We start from the raw sequence: 18,217 nt of genomic DNA, 5'->3' as shown, positions 1-18,217 counted from the left end.
ACAGCGTAGTAAAATTATATTTGATGCGATTTGTAAATCCACATACTTACCAAAATCATTGTCTCCGTCGCAGTACAGGAGGCATTGCTGATAACATTTGCAATCTAGTAGACCGTGTGTAGAGATAGAAAGTGTTCTCTACTGGTTTGACCTTCTACAGACTGAGGGTGGGATGTTAGTATATACTCTTACACCATCCCTAACGCCGCTGAGCTGTTTTACAGCTTCTTATTTTTGTTCTTGAGAGTCTATCTGCCTTGCATCTTGCACTCACTGTGCTTCTGAAATATTGGCAGTCAGTATGCTCTTCCTGGTTTCGTTGCTGTGCAGCCTAATGCTGTTGTAGTAGACATTCAGCTAGTGTCTGAACAAAGACCTTCACTGGTGCTCAGCGTTATGCTATTTCTAATGCCACTTGTGTCATTAAGGGAGACACTAAAACACAGTAGGTGATTGAGAATTGAAGTATAAAAGTGAAGCTATCCCAGGTACATTCCCAAATAATACATGTTCTCCACTTTTGGTAACATGGTTTATTCATCCCACCAGAAGCCTTCCTCTGACGTGACCTAATTAAATGACCAAGTTGCTGGGAATCAGCCATCTCAAACCCTAACCACACCTTTCATCACATCTCATGTCTCTTTCTCTTGAGTTGCTTTAAAAATGAAGACAATATGTTTCAGAACTCCCCATCTCTATCGTAGCCATTCTTGACTGCCTGTGTCACCACTATTATATAGTTCTTTGTGTGTTCCTTCTCATATAAGGAAGGAGTCTATTTTGGTTGGCCACCTCTGCTAGATACTCGTTGCAAACAAAATGATGGTACCAACTCCTTTGCCACACAGTCTCCCCCTTCTGCTGTTGGAGTTTCTGGTTGGCAAGAGTATGCACCTAAGCCACGCAGAACTCCCCACTCTAGTCAGGGCAAGTAAGTTACACATCAAAGATAACCTGTGCTCACCCTCTGGTAGCTTAGCGCAGAGCAGTCAGGCTTATCATTAGAGGTAATGTGCAAAGTGTTCACGCAACACGCTCAGACCAGTAACCCAATGTACGAACCACAAAAGAGACTCCATACAGGATTATATAAAAATATAGTATATTGTACATAACACCTAGACCAACATGACATGAATCATAAATACTGTGCATATTATGTAATTGCTGAGTTAATACCCATTGTCCTACAATGCAAGATCCTAAATGACATTTCATCACATCAGGCTATGAAACAAAAACATGAATTATCAGTACTGTGCACTGAAATTACATGAACCATAAGGTATACTTTTCAAGATATGTAGATGTAAAGGTAGTACTTGTTATCCTGCTTCCAAAAAGTCCCCAATGACTTGTTATGTTATGTTATGTTATGTTATTTATATTTGTAAAGCGCACAGATGCCGCAGCCAAGTGGCGTCCCGGCGCTATAAAGGATCAGGTGACATAACACAAGCCGCGTGGTAACCAGCCGCAAAAACCATTAAGCCAGAGGAAACAAAAATGTTTTCACAGCCTTTCTGAACGGCAGCAAATCAGGAATAGAATGAATACTAACAGGCAGTGTGTTCCAAAGGCTTGCTGCAAAACACCAAATGAGCGGCCGCCCATCCTGGCTTTTTTGAAACGAGGGACATTAGCCAGAAATTGACCCGTTGATCGTAAATCACATCAATACTTTTGAAGATATGTTCACATCAAATACATAGTGCTCATAAATCACGGTGCTTCAAATGATACAGGTGCTCCCCTTTGTGCTGCGAAGGCACCCATGTACAACTGATTATGGCCCCTCAGGACCGGGAAGGCAATTAGACGGGACACAAGACTTCTAGGTATGTCCCCAGTGGGACAGAGAAAGCAAATGCTGCATCTAGGCACCCCCCCAGGTATGTGCCAACACAGGGGCACACACTTCAGGCTGCCGCAGGGAGACCTCACTGGGTCCTCCGCACCACAAGGTGAATGGCAGCTACCCTGGAATGCATAGGCAGCTGCTAGACAAGCGCCACCATTGTCAGAAGGGGTCGGGCCACCTGCGAAGGAGCGCAGGATGGCTGTGCCCCTGTTGCAGCCTCACACAATACTTTTTCCTTTGGGATATTCGGGCCATGATGGTGACCTCTCCAAGGCCGCACAGGGTGATCTTTCACCGTCGGTGGGAGCGGGCTACCAGGCTACACCCTACTAGCCAGCTCAGCTGGGCTGGACTGAGACTGCCTTGAAACAAAGAGGCGAGAAGAGCAGGTCCCTGGTTTAGCCCCAGAGGTACTGGAGAGTGTCCGAATGGCCGGGAAGACACCAGTAATTTAACCTGCACTGATTTTGGGAGGAAGATAATGAGCTCACCATACGCTAAGTGTAAGGAAACAGCAGAATGCTCTGAATGTGCTGACTTTGGTAAATATGGAGTGCTTCAACACATGCTGGTTCAAGAGAAGCCAAGAGTAGGACACAGAGCTCCAAATGCGCTGGAGCTCCTGGGAGAACACTTGGGATGAAGGAGGAGAGCAGGCAGCAGGCCAGCACAAAGGGAAGATAGCTTAGCGGCAGTTTTTCCTGAAAATCCCAGCAGTCCTCTGGTAATGTGCAATAAGTAGAGCCAGCATCAAAGAACAGCAAGCAAATGGGCAACAAGCAGAAAAGCAGTCCAGTTGAGTCGTTTAAGCAGCGCAGCAGCCCTGCTAGAGGTTCAGTTCCAGATCCAAAGTGCTCTGAAAACATGGGGTCAAAGCCTCTGTACTTATATTAAAAAATGTCTTTGATCTAGGGGGCACTTCAAAAGAAACCTTAGAAATACACAACACTCCCTTTCAACCTCAGCCCTGGCTCCAGACATCACCAGGGGGTAAATCATCCCTTTGTGTGAGGACAGGATTCAGCCTATACAAATGTAAGCGTGCCCCACCTCCCTCTCCCCCAGCCCAGGATGACTATCAGTAGGCAGATGTAACCATGTCACACCCAACCCTTCCTGTGTGATGGTTGTCTGGAAAGTATGCATGAAGTGTAGCTGTCAACCAGGCCCAGACGTGGTTGGAGTCAGGCTGCCAAGCACAAAGAGTCATAAGCACAAAGAAATGCCCTCTTTCTAAAAGTAGCATATCTATAATAGTAATGTAAAATCCAAATACACCAGTAAGCAGGATTTATTACTAACATTCTAAACATAAACATGGCAACGCTACTCCTTTCAGATCAGGAATTACCACTTATAAGAGAATTCCCAATGGTAGCCTATGAAAGGAGTAGGTGTCACAGCAAGGAAAAACAAAATCGGTTGTTTGTCAGTATTAGGACATGTCACACAATAAAAACACATGTCCTACTTTTTACTTACACAGCACCCTGCACATACGGTTACCCAGGGCCAACATTTGGGGTGACCTATACGTAGCAAAAGGGGAGTTTAAGGCTTGGCAAGTAGTTTTAAATGTTAAGTCAATGTGCCAGTAAACTGCACACACAGAACCTGCAGTGGGAGGCCTGAGACAGGTTTGTAAGGCTACTTCTGTGGGTGGTGCAAGCAGCACTGCAGGTCCACTTGTAGCATGTAATTTACAGGCCCTGGGTATATGGGATACCACTTACAAGGGACTTACAAAAACCAACAAAAAGAAGGCCAGAAAAATAGGAGAAAGAAGGCAAAAAGTTTGAGCATAATCCTGCAAAAAGGGCTAGGTCCAACAAATAACAATTTTGAAAATGCAACTTTTAGAAAGTTGGCATTTTTCTGTTTTAGACGTTTAGTGCCTGTAGCCTGTCCTTGCATCACATGACTGGGTGTAGCTGACAGCTGGGTTTTGTGTATTCCTTCTACACAGACACACACAATACAGAGCTTAGGTGGGACATTACTGGCAGGATCGGAGGGCGAAGCTGGCCACAATTCTACTTTCACTTGAATACGTTGTGTCCTGCCTCCACACAAAGGGCTGCACACACCCCTGTAATTAGTGTGGAGCTAGGACAGGGAAGGCAGGCTGCCTGGGGACTTCAAAGGGAAGCCTCTTGATGCTTATCACCTCCTTCCACAGAAAGTGGCACTGGGTTTAAATACTGGACTGCAGACACATCTTCTTCAGTACACTTCTAAACTTGTGGATACTCTGCCAGGAAGAAGTACTTCTGTGCAGTGGCGACTCCTCCGCTAAGCCCCCCCCCCCCCCACTGCTTAGTAGGAGTGAAAGAAAGGAAAAATAAAATGATTATAACATGATGTTATTATCATTTTATTTGTTCCTACTGCTGCGTCTTTGCGGGACGGGTCTGCTCTTCTCACAGAGCAGGTCAGGGGAGGAGCGGTGGGCACTCTGTAAGTGCGATTGACGCTTTGGCTGGCCGTCCCTGTCAGGCCAAAGTGTCATGCGTACTTAGCCTGTTCTCCACCCAGGCTGCATTACAGCTTGGGTGGAGAACATGCCCAGGCCCCCAATTTCCAGGCTGAGCGCTGAACCACGGTGTTCGAACCAATCACAACACTGCATTGCAGTGTTATGATTAGCTCAGGGGAGCCTGGGTGCTTCCTGCTTTCTGTTCATCCCGGATGAGGAGGAGAGATGATGTGGGAGAGACACAGCAATAACGTAAGTTGCTTTCTGTTTTTCTTTCTTTTCTTACACCTACTTTACTCCTCCCACCCGCCACCACGATCCGTGCCAGCCGTCACTGCTTCTGTGCTGTTGAAAGTGCTGCAACTCTGCTGCTCTGAAGGACTGCCGCCCTGTAGTACTGAACTGCTGCTGTCTGCCCTCCTGGCTGGGTGAGAAGGACTGGACCTGCATCTCTTGAACAGACGACCACCAGAGTGACTCCAAGGGCTAGTTGGCTGGCATCCTCACTTCAGCCTCAGGGACAGAAGGCTCCAACAACCTTGACCCCGGCACCTGGACTCTGTCATCTGTGAGCCTACCCTGCCAATTAGTGCCACCCCAGTTCTGGACTCTTAGAAGTGGGCCTAAGGCTCTGACAATCTCTGTGGATCAAGCAGAACTGATGCATCTTTTCTGCTACTCGGTGCAACCCCAAGCAGAATTGACGCACCACTGCGTGGAACTTCTCAGTCACAAAGACCCGCATCACAACAGCCTTCCACCTCATCGCAACCGCTGCTGCGCGATGCATCCTCCGCTAAGGACCTTGCATCCCTCATAGATGGCAGCCTCGATGAAAACACCAGACTCTGCATCTCAGCTCCTCGGAACGGACGCATCGCCCCCAACTGTGCTACACGTCCTCAACGTCAGATTTCACATCACAAGTCCTCGTCAACGGGATCCACGATGACGATGCAGGACCTTGCTCTATAGCCGCGCTGCATCTCAGACCGGTGCCTTGCTTCAGCTGCGCAATGTATCTTTGATGCAGACCCTCGCAATACTCCGCAAACCAGCATTTAAGGTACTTTGCTCAGCGAGCCTAATAGGGTCCCTGTAGCTGGCACATACTTTGTCACGATCAGCCTGAAGTTGTGACTTTGTCCTGGTCCTGCGAAAACAGATATCTACAGTTGGCATTATGGCGCAATTTTTAATGAAACCTTTAAATGTGTATAGTTTTGGTCCTACTGATTGAAATTCTGTTGTTCTGGTCTTGCTTTAAGAAAAATGCTCTATTTTTATAATTTGGTGTGGGGTCCATTTGTGGTGTGTTTTCACTGTGTTACTGTTTGAAATGTCACAGCAAATACTTTACTTTGCCTCTGAGTTAAGCTTGACTGCTCCGTGCCAAGCTACTTGAGGGTTGAACACATGTTAATTTAGTGTTGCTTGTAACTTTATCCTGACAAGGACTGTGGTTGTTGCTTGAGTAGGGTTTCACCCCGCTCAACCAGTAACTCCATTTCTAACAATTAATGAATATCTTTTCCAAGCAGATGACAGAGTCTATCCTCTCGTCCTATATCGTCTGACTCTTTTTTGATGTACCACTACATGACCTTACAAATTGTTCGACATAGCAAGTAAGACAACCTATATGACAGAATTTCAGACTAGTGAACTGGCTTCTTAGGTTCATGGATCACACTGGATGCATGTTTTTATGCCCCCAGAAGAGTGTCCAGAATTATTTTGGCCTGTACAGTATTGGACTGCATTAGGTCATACACACTAATCTCAACCTTGAGCTTTATACAGAAGCAGGATCAGGGCAAATGGATAAGATCGTGGACAAGTTGACTTGTTTGATTGCATAATTCCTCTTGCAAGATTCCCAGGTGTGGACTGCCAAAAACATTTGGCAATTGGTTGCCAAGAATGATAAATGTAAGCTGCCACTGTTACCTGTCTCAGCTTGTCAGGGCACCCCCACAACATACTCGTATGCCACTCTCTTGGTTCTCCAGGCAATACATATGGCTGGGCATTAATATGACCTATCAAAGAACATTAACCCAGTATACCACATAAAAAAGCATATGGCCACTCAATTCCTGCCCCTATCCTACTCACACATTTGTCATACCTTCAAAGCCAGTGATGATCTACAAAGTCTGTGCTGTCCTTCATCGCATGTTGCATAAATGTCCTATGAGGCGCCTGCATCCTAACAGATAAACTCTTGTTACTCGATGGTGACACACTGGCACTCACTCATAATTCCAGAGCAACATTTGTATTCAACATGCTTTGGCTATGGCCCTTTGGTGCATCAGAGAAAAATACAACAAACACACAAAAGAAATAAGACATCAACAGTACAAAATACATTAAAGAATGCACATCACAACAAGGAAAGCATAACCTTACAGCATAATGTCTACTAAAAGTGGAAAGGATGAGATGGGTAAGGAATGAATGTTGCAAGGTGGGGAAAAGGCACCATAGGCAGTTGAAGGTGGACGGAGCACAGACCATTTTTCTGAATCCAGCTCACATGTTGAGGTGAGATCAGGATTTGGGGAAAAAGTCTTGAGTGAGTAAACATCAGTATTTCAGGGCTTGAAAGTATTGAACAAGGCATGGAGGAATTAGGGAGAGAGATAAGGGTATTCTGGATAGTTCAGGGAAAACAGGGCGTCCACAGTAATTTGCAGAGTTGAGAAATTTCCTTCTAAATGCTTCGCTTGGCAAGTTGTTCTCTGAACGTCCAATGAAAATGCAGCCTTATTGTTAATCCAGTTATTGTAAGTGGATCCATTTACACCTTTTCAAGTGCTTAGTCCTAAGAGGTTATTGGTTGGTATTTTCCTTCTGCCAGACAGAGGTTTATTTTTTAATGCATCCCAAGATCCATTTTCTTTTCACTTTAGGATTAGAAGTATTGATGCACCAGCACCCACATTTGGCCTGCGGTTGCTAAAATTAAGATCTGTGCTGTTCAACCTGACATAATTGGCGTGGTATTCTCCCAAACTTTTTGCCTTCACTCCCACTCTGACTGAATTCAATTTTGTTGGCTTTTAGGACTCTGCACATTCTGTCCCAGCTAAAGTGCTTGCGCTCTCTCCTTTTAACACAGTAACTGTTAACTCTCCTTTGAACATGGTAATTGGCCTAGACCTAATTGGCATATTTGATTTACTTTTAAGTCCCTAGTAAATAGTACTTCATGGCCTGTAAATTAAATACTGCCAGTGTGCTGAAGCCCCCATTGTGCCACCCACTGATTTAGCACTGTAAAATATGTCTCAAGTGTGCCAATGCAGACTTTTCGACCTGGTAAAATACAACATCACCCAGGCCAAAATTGTTCTTTCTAAAACTTACAAGTCACCCATAGGGTAGGGTACAAGGCATATAAAAAGTGTCGCATATGAGTTTACGTTTTACATGTCCTGACAGTGAGAAGCTCATAAAGTCGTTTTCACTGTTGTAAAGCCTATCTCTTACATTGACTAACACTGGGTTAACCTTGCTAAATTTATTACGTGCAAATTGCAGACTGAGAGCAGATAGAGATAAGATGTTTACACTCACACAAATTATAATTTAAAAGCCTCTTTAATAGTGAAGTTGAATTTTAAGTTTCAATTTTGAAAATGACACTTTTAGAATGTTGGCAATTTTTTGCCCCAAACCAAATGTGCCTTTCTGCCAGTGTCTTGGGTACAAGACTGTGAATGGCTCTGCTGATGGGGTTTGTCTAATGCTTCCAGATATAGGAACAAAGAAGGGCTAGGTGTGAAGAGAGTGGGTCTACCTGACAGGATGGCTAAGGAGGAGCTGTCCCCTGCCCTGATTACACGTCAAAGGGCTCTGCCTGTAGCTTACTCATAGGAACCTGATACTAGGCCTGTCCAGCCTTTTGTTGCCCTAGACAGTTTGGAGCCAAACCTAGGGGAAGGGGAAGAACTGAACACTCTTGAACATTTGGAAGATTTAGAATTAGGACTGCCCTGCTACTGGAAGGACTGCCTTGCTGTCTGGAGAAGAAAGATTGGACCGGCTTGCCTCTGACACCAAGGGTCAGATGACTGACTGACCCCCTGTGTGAATTACAGGGATACAAGGGTCCTGTGTGAGGGATGGGCGGAAACAGAAGTGATGATGCCGTATGTGTGCAATGTTTGAAGGGCTTTTATTCCCAACTTAACAGTTCAAAGTATACCAATAGGAGCTCTTCTCCAAATAATATCAAAACTTGGGGGTTCAGTCTCGGGTAAAGGCACTAGGTGAGTAGAATTCCTGCACGAGATTCCTCTTCTTGTGGGTGGTTCCCTCTAGGCGTTCTGGTATCAGGAGAAGGTCCCAGGAGGCTTGTTGAGGGGTGGAACAAGGGAGAGAATGGAACTGTAAGTATCGTTATAGCCCTGTGTTGCTCTAGCGTAAGAACCCTTCACCTCACCACCGTGGAAGCACTCGTGCAAGAGAAATCAAGTCTTTCCTTAAAAAAACACACAGTCCGTCATTCGAATGTTAGTTGACAGACCCTACTCCACACTACCCTAGGATAGCTTCAGCCCGTGCAAAGGAGAAACGTGAAGGAAAATAAAAAGGGAAAAAGAAAGCTGCAATGATAAACCCACCCCAAAGGAAGTTTTATCTGGCACGTTTATGCAAAGCTCAGTTCAGCAACACACCTCCCATTCCTCCTCCACTTGTTTTCCCTCTTTGTATTCATGTACCGCCACGGGCCGCAACTCTCCTGAGTTACGGCGGCTCCAACGCGTCTTCCGGGGACCACCACTCCTTGCTCCACTCGCCCCGGGTTCCCTCGTCTTCGGCTTCTCCTGTGTGGGTGTGCTTCTTGACGGCGTCTTTCTGGGCAGTGTTTCTCTGGGCGAATTCCCTTTCTGCTGCGTCTTCTCCATTGACATACCCCCGTTCAGCATCCTCCCTTTCCTTTTCACCCCCTCTTAAGGGCAGGGATTGGTTAGTCCATGGCACACATTCGCTTCTTGATTTGTCAGTTTGCCGGGCTGCCTCTGGTCCATCCTGCACAAACTAACGACAGTCCATTTTCACTATTTGGTTTTCCCTTCCGCCTTCACCATAAATGTTAGGACACATACTGAAAGGGGACTACCCTATCGATTCTGAAGGGAAGTCTGACTTGGGTGTGGGGGTTCAGGCCCAAAGGCCTTCCTGTAACTGCTGAAGAGAGTACTGATCCCTAAAAGGTGCCCACAAGGTAGTGGACCCTTGGCATCAGTGAGAACTGATCCTGAAGAAAAGGTGAAGTTACATATGTTTTGGGCTCCTTGAGACAGCCAAGTGACATCTTCATGCTGTGGTTCAACTGCCCGCAATGCGAACCTCAAGCAAGATCTGCTTTTCTTGAGGACAGCAACCAGCCGTAATGGCCGACAAGAGGCCAGCCTCATCGCGCTGACAGGGATATCCATGACGAGCCACGAAGTGAAGCTCCAACTACCGGCTCTTCGTGCTAGAGTGATGCCTTTCTGTGATGCTCTATCAGCTCCTCAAGCCCCCTCCTTGCAGCCCCAGCAAACGTAACACTTTGCGTGGACTTTGAGAAGGTAACTCTTCAGCTGGACTAACCTGGTCCCTGTATCTGACCCGTGCTCGATTGCGGTCGGCCTGAACTTGTGACTTCCCCCCGGTCTACCATGACCAGATAAACTTGAGTGGCACATTGTGTTTCTTGATGCTTTGTTGTCTCTAATTTTTCTAAATTGGTTTGCCTTCAAGTTACACCTGACTGCTTTGTGTCAAGCTCCCAGAGTTAAGCACAGGTTTAGTTGGTGACTTTTGTGGTTCACCCTAAGAAAGATTGTGTTTATTTCTTGGGTGGGGCTTCCAAACCCCGCATCTAATAACCCAATTTCTAATACTTGCCTGTTGAAGGCACTGAGTCGGGAGGAAGGAAGGGATCTCTGCATTCAGAGAGCTAACAGTTGTTAAAGATGGTGTCTTGTTAGGTAGTATGGCCATTTGTGGCACTGCTGATGGGAATTTTAGTATGCTATCTGGGACCTCCAATTGCCTTTCTGGTAGGTTGCAGCACTTTTCTAATAAGGCATCCTTGCAGAAGGTTTCATGAAACTTTTGCAGTTTTTTTGTTTTTTGATTATGTGACTAGTGTCTGTGTGCATCTTCTTGACATTTTCACCAGCAAAGTGGGACTTGGGTATCAACTTCAGACATCACGCATACCAAGAAGCTCCTATTTGAGCCTAAAACTTGTGCCTGATTGCTCCTCTGCGAAGTACATCAGATCCAGATAGTTCTCTGCAGTTTCATTGGGAGTAGTGTACTACAGAACTGGTGCAGTTGCTCCTGTTTTTGACTGCAGTGTATCTTTTCGGGGTGTTCTGATCTGAACTACAGTTGTATGTGTGACTTGGATGCATGACCACACTCTCACTGTCTTTGGGTGCACCCTTAACAGTATCAGGCAACTGCCCATCTGCTGTGCTGTATGGTGACAAGATTGACAGTATGTGGTCTGGCACAGACAGAAGTGTAGGATGGTAGAGTCTTGTGCCAGTGGATGAAGCCAAAGTGAATTGCCAGAGGAGCACAGGTGTAAGTAACTTGTCCTTATTTTACAAAGCAAGTTGGCCAGGGCAGACATCATCATACGTAAGTATTTAAGCTATCTGCCTAGCTTTCTATTAATTGATGCAATCCTGAAAATTTGCCGTATGGCATTTTATGAATATGGTACATGGGGAAGGCCAGAGTAATGGCTTGCAGATGTTCTCTGTGGTGCAGGTGAATGATCACAGAAGGTAGTTGATGGTATGATTTGGTCTCTACATGGTCCTTTTCCTCTAGCAGGACATGAGGATGACCCAGCACGGTTTCTATGCAAGCTGGAGCATCCATTGTGAGGCATCAGTGACAGCGTCCCAAGGAGCTGGCAAGATCATGGCTAGCTGAGGGACCTCTAATGGGACAGCTGTGGATTTCCATTCTTTAATTCACAATTGGCGTAAATGTGGAGAGAAAATAGACTTGAACACCCAAGAGGGAGCATGGCTGGGACACAATGTCATTAAGGTGGAGGAACAAGAGGCCCCTCAAAAAGAAAGACCAGGTAAAAGACAGCATCTATTCAAATGACATGGGCGCCACTCGTCTTATCTCCCCTCGAGCACTATTGAGAAGTCAACAAGTATTTAGTCCCGCAAATCAGAACTTCTTGAATGCCAAATCCAATTTGACAAGTTAGTACAATAGCTTGAAAAAGGCTTAATGTTAACAGCGATAAACTTAGTTCAGCTGTATTTCTACTTTTATAGAAACCATGGGCTACTCCTGAGGTAGGACTAGTAGGGCTGAACCATCAGCAGATCTGCCCTTCCTCGAACCGGCCCTATATCCACCTGCAATTACGTAAAACAGTGGGCAACCCTGAGGTGGGTGGAGAAGGCTTGGACCACAAGCAGGTCAAGCGCTCCCTCTAACCTGTCCCGTACCAACTTGAAACTCTCATGAAGAGAGATGAGATACTTGCCTCTTATTTGTTTTTAGTTAAAATTATTTGGCATTCTTTCCACCACAGAGCGAGAAGGTCACTGGTAAGCATTTCCTCACACGTTCTAAAATCCACTTGCATTGCAAACACTCCAGCATCCTCTGGATGAGAAGGCCCTTGGCAGCAATTTGCTGTATAAGGGCACTGCAATGTTAGGGCAGCTTAGGAAAGGGGCAGACATTGTGGCTAAAGGGTGTGTGGATTGAATATTGGACTCTACTCAGAAAATGATTGCCTTTGACCAGACAGTTTGAGGAGTGGTGGGGAGCATGTCTCATTCTCCCCAAGAGGAGTACATTAGAATATGCAGGCTCGGTTTACTTTCAACGCCCAATACACAATTTGATAACTGCAAAGGAGGTTAAAATCAAAATTTCTCTCATACAGAGTCAAGCACGACCTTTATATTGAGTTTAAGCAGGACTGGGATTCTCCCAGCATCAAGTGCCATCCCACATAGTAATGGCAGCTGTTCCCACTTGAGCCTTTCCCCTCTGGCTGCCGGGGTACCAAATACAAGCCAACCCCTGGTTAGCTGCGGAGACTGTCAATATTTCTGCTGGCCTTCAAGGATTCTCAGGTAGGGCATAAATACCCCAATGATTTCATGCTTTCTGTAGCTCCCTGTCGTTTTTGGCAATAGGAGACTGCGAGGGTGCTATGTTGGGTGCCCCAGTGCTGAGTAATGCTACTACAAAGTTCAACCAGTGAGCCGATATGTTGTGCTTGATTACATAATCTCCAGCCTTCATGGACTCCCGTGACCGACTATATTTGGTGGTTAAGAACCTGGACTATGAAATGAAAACGAACCGGAGCCAATCCCACACCTTGATGTCTTGCCAAGGGGTCTCATGTACCACCCCCTCCCCCTTCTTAGCTGACATGCTGAGGCATTTATTGCCAGTTAATAGTGCCAATGAACATGTGACGAAATAAACCATCCACTAGTGAGCCGCACCTTAGGTGGCACACCCAGCAGTGTATGCTGCCTGAATCTTTCCAGGTTGGAACGCCATTCTATGAAGGGGGAAGTGCCTGGCTGGCCTCCTTCTGGAATGAATCTATTGACGACATGCATTGTGATATATTAACAAATTGTGCTGTTGATATAGTCTGAATAAAAGAGAGCATCTAGGCTCAACCCTCTCATTGGCCCCAGTGTGAAAAATGACAGAGCCTCGCTATCTTCCTTCTGAACATTGTTCTTTTAGCTCTTACCTTGTAAGTGCACCCTGTAACCTGTCGAAGATGCTGCCTTTATTATTGGAAGTCAGTGGTACCTATTGAGTTGTATCCTGTCCTATTAATTTAGAACCCAATAATTCATGTCAGAAATGAAACATGTAATATGTATGTAATAGTGAAAACAATGGCTGACTACATAGTTTGGCCTGCCACCCAGAAACTACTTTTGTGCGATATTAGCTTCTGGTGCTTGCGCTTTGCACTGGAGTACAGTGAAATTGGATACAGTGCAAGACAAGACATAACAGGTGCTCCCCAGGAGCTACGGTGCAGAGGTACCAGGCTGAGTCTTTTAGGTTGAGGATTTGCATGAGATACTATAAAAGCCATAATGGAAACCTCTAAATGACAGCCATGGATATTATAGTGATGAAGCTGATTGTGCCCGACACATTTTACGCTATTTAGAACTGTATTGCTTAATGTTTAAAGAAAATATTCTTAAAATACTGTTAAAGTTGAGCATCTGCACACAGGTCACTAGATAGCACCAACATGCTTATTGTTTGCCAAACGAAGACTTCCTGTCCTCACTACAGGACGTTTTTTTTTAAAGAAGCTGCTTTGTGAAACGCCTTTTGCTCAATTGATTGATGAAAGCTCTTTTCTGTGCACATTATGTCGTAATCAGCTGGCGTTGTGGTATATGTTCTGGCTCTTGAAGGAGCAGGCTGGGGTTTCATTAAAAAGGATGTTTTTCTGCAAAGATTCTTGTTTTAATACGCCTGACTGCAGCAGGCCTTCCTGTAAGTAAAAAAAAAGAATTCCTCTAATGATGTTGAATATTGTCAGCTGTAGGTTCTACTTCGTACACGGAATAAGTGTAGTGTTTACTGGGCCCAACATCATTGAACTATGGTTTTGCTGTTGTTATATTATCATATCACTCCCGTGGTCCTCTGATGGACCTTGTTTTGTGGCAAGAGGGGTTGGATATAAGGGATCCAGCAGTCATCCAATGCGGACCAGAAATTGGATGCCTGAACTACAAACTAGAAATTAAGCTCATGTAAATTACTCTGAATACAATTCTAAAAAGGTAAAGAATTACTACAGCAAGCCAAAATCTCCTAAAGAAATGTAGGTGAGCAAAAATAATACACACTTTAAGCTCTGTTCAAGCAATGCAGAATAATATTAGAATTTGATGCTCAGAAATCTCTCTACTATAACACTTTCTGATCATTGATTAACAGGATTAAGAATGCACATTCATTTGGATAGAAATAACTAAGTTAGCTGAGGCAATATGAAAATACTTACTATAGTTTATCCAGAGTTAAGTACATTTTTAAACGCATCAGCATATTTCCAGAGTCAAAGAAGATATACCAAAGCTCAAGAGTTCAGGAAGGGACATGGAACAGGCCAGTTCAAGCCGTCTCCCAGAAGGGAAGAGACCACCATATGCATATGCGTCAGTCCAGAAAAGGAAGGCAGGTGAATCTGCATCAGGCAAGTCAACGATTAAATGGAAGTTCCGCAAATCTCTGTCAGCGATAGTAAGGGAATAACTGGCAGTTCATCCAACACTCGCAGTGTGTTTGCTAGTTCATTAGGCAGTCAGTTCACCAGTCCGCAAAGGTTCTCTTCTCCCCTACTCTCATTAAGCAATATTATATTCTTAAAGTTCCGGGGTGACACCTCCTGGAATCACCTCATTTGGTCAGACCACTCAGTCCATTGGTCAGTTCATATAGGATGGGTGTCATGCAACATAAAGAAGACACAAAATGTAGATAATTAAGTGGTACAATTACGCAGTCCTTAAATAATCCAATAAGTGGAACGTTGGAACAATGATTCTTTAGCAAGAGCACATGAGCAAGTTCAATAGGACAGTTTCCCAGGCAGCTGTTTATATTGTGTCAGAAAATGTGGCAAAGTATTTAATTCAGTACATGGAACTAAGAAAAGAAAACACTGTTTCACGCTATTTGTTATATTGAGGAATTCTCTCACGAACAATAGATTCAGCAGGCCAAGAAACTTCATGTATGCAGTTTGGCCTACATTAAATTGTGCTAATATAAATTAAAATATCCCCATTATTAAGAATACATTCATAGGAAATATGAAGATGTCATGATTCTAGCATAACTCTGATGCACTTAAAATCATTTAGTGTAGTAACAAATAATACTTGTCAGTATGATGCATTACTACTTTTCGATGTACTAACGTGTAAACATATTCAAAATTACGTTTTAAGTTTTCATTAAAGTTGTGTAACATTAGTAGATGTATAAAATACAATCTATGACAGTTTCAAGGAAGCATCATTAATTAGGAATGTGTCACACCTACTTTTCTTTTGTTATTTCGGAGCACATGTTTCCACACATTATTGGTAGATTTTAGTAGGGTTCACCTTCATAAATCGGATTATTCATAACATTTTATAAACTCGTTAGTAATACATATAAGTGAAAATGATAATGATTAGAAATAAACTCCATAACGTGAGACTTCAATATTTACACGTTTCTAATTCACGTTAATGAAAATAATACTTTTTAAATTAATAAATCAGTCTATAGTACTTGTATGAAAGATAATTTAGTCAAAATCTTTATCTGCATGCTTTTACAATGCAGTAACTAAATCCTTTTGTTTTTAATCATATTTTCTAAAAGGTGTAGCTGGTGCACGTTTATTATTTGTCTTTCAGAATGTGTCATAATTTGGGTTAAAAGTTTTGGATATGATTTTCTCTCCAACAAATGCATCCTTTTTTTAATTGTATAAAAACAATTTCACTACCTTTTACTTACTGACTAGTTCTTCGTCTTTATTGGCTGGTACGCAATTTAATACACTTGTCATCTGAACAGGTTTATGAAAGAAAACAAGGCAATAAATGGTGTGCTGACCATACAACAGACTATGTATATCTATGTTCAGGTACATCATATATTCAGTATTTATTTAAACAAAAGCAAATTAATGCAACTTGAGAAACCATTGGAGCTCTAGACAGATGCACTTTCTATCAGGACTTTTTTCAATCTTACCAGTTGGAAAGCAGAGCCGCTTGAAGTGCTGTGACTAGAGCAAAGAAGGCATTTTGCAGTAAAGGGAAGCCATGTTCTGTACTGTCTGAGATATGCCATCCCCACACATCTTGCAGACCTGAGTTCAGGATGGGGATTGGATCATTCACAGTTTGTCGCTGGGTTTCTTGGCAGTTGGAGTTTTTGCCACCGGGATAAGGCAGTGTAGGTCACGCTGTGGTCCTGTAGTCAGCATAGGGTAGGTTTCATGTGTTAGGTTTCGCTTGTTTAAATTATAAGAATGGTGAAGTTAAGGCTGTAGATAAAGCCTTATGAGTATTAAGTGCAGGGGGAGAGAGGAAATGGCTGAAGAAAGTGCTGCGGTGAGGGAGGCTCTATGGCGCTATGAGTAGCCGGCAAGGAAGATTTGATAAGACCTAGCGTACTCGACCAGGTGTGGGTTGGCCTTACAAGGTCAGGATGTGAGGCAGCAAATGGGCTGAGTCAGGAAGCAGCATGTGGGGGAGCGGTAGCCGTACTGGCCTGTTCACCACAATTTTCCTAAATCAAGGAAGGCAAACAGAGTTGAGGGTATGGCTTCCTGGGGATGTTGGCTAGTCACAAGCAGCATTCGGAGTGGGCATGGGCTTACCGGTGTTCCACATTAACAGAGCTAGCAGATTTACTAGCTCAGGCAGATAGGAAGTGAAGTGAGCAGTGGCTCAGCAAAGGTTGCAAGCAGGTGAGGACATGGATTTAATCCAAAAGCGTGTTGGGGTTTTAAAAGGAATTATTGTACCTACAACCTTTGCAAATGTAAACATGAGTGAGCAAAATGTGGGGGAAAACATGCGGTGCTGCAGTGTTTTGGGGAACAAGAAAGATTGGGCAGAGGGGGTCAACAGCAGCCTGGTAAGAAAGGTTTTTACACCAACGAAGATAGACAAATTGGTCTGGTGATTGCCTTTTTACCCGGACAGAGAAGGGGCAGTTCTTCTGGAATGGGGGTTTCGAGACGGTTTCAGACTCTGATGCCAGAGGCCTGGATGAAGAAGATTTACAGATAATTTAAGTTCAGCTAGAGATATGTCACAAATGGTGAGAGATAAGATAGCTAAAGAAGTGGCACGAAACAGAATGGCAGGCCCTTTCGACCATTGACCAGTACCTGACCTGGTGATATATCCATTGGGGGTGGTCCCTAAAAAGATGTGCAGATGATCTGTCTCCTTTCATAGACGAAGGGGCCTCATTTTATGATTTCATTGCTAAAGGAGACACTGCGGTATACTTTGCATCAGTTGATGTATCTATTGATTTGATAAGGAAGTGTGGTGTGGGCACCAAATTAGCAAAATGTGGTATACAGTCAGCTTTTTGGCTACTCCTTGTACACTCAATCGATTTTTCTTTGTTGGGAATATAGTTTGATGGATTTATAGGTGGATATGGTGCTTCCGATTTGTTGTGTAATAGCTTGTAAAACCTTTTGGGACTTTTAGCACATTTTTACACTGGTGTTTTATAGTGAGACCGGCAAACGGGGCAAAAGTTATTTGCAAAGAAAAAACATTCTTCCTATGGTAACTAGGTCTTAACTATAACTTCACAGTGGAGACTCCTAAAGGCTGTGCACAGCGGGAGGCTTAGCTGCTGGCAAGATTGAACGCAGAACTTAGCCACCTACGTCTATGTCAAATGCATTGGATTTTACGCCTGTTTTGGGATGCCATGTTTTTCTTTACACCCCCGAGATTCAACCGCCGCAAAACTTTCAGTACTCTGACAAACAGGGGTAGCAGGTCTGCAAAGTTACAGAGGGACAAAAATGTAAAGAAATCCGTATCTCTTGTCACCCTAATTATAAATACAGAGTGGATAATGCCACTCTAATATATATTAGCACTAACCACTTTGTATTTATAGTTCGGGTGATAAGAGAAAGGGATTTTTTGTCCCCTAATTACTTTGCATCCTTTTGTGGAATGTTTCTCCGCAGCAGCAAATCCTTTGCAACAATTTTTCGCCAAAGGGGTATCCAACCTCATGAAACTGCCTTCGGCTACCGCCCTCTGCCTTGTCCT

The sequence above is a fragment of the Triturus cristatus genome, chromosome 12 (genome assembly GCF_964204655.1).
Source record: "Triturus cristatus chromosome 12, aTriCri1.1, whole genome shotgun sequence".
Taxonomy (NCBI): domain Eukaryota; kingdom Metazoa; phylum Chordata; class Amphibia; order Caudata; family Salamandridae; genus Triturus; species Triturus cristatus.
Note: the sequence above shows the minus strand (reverse complement) of the source record.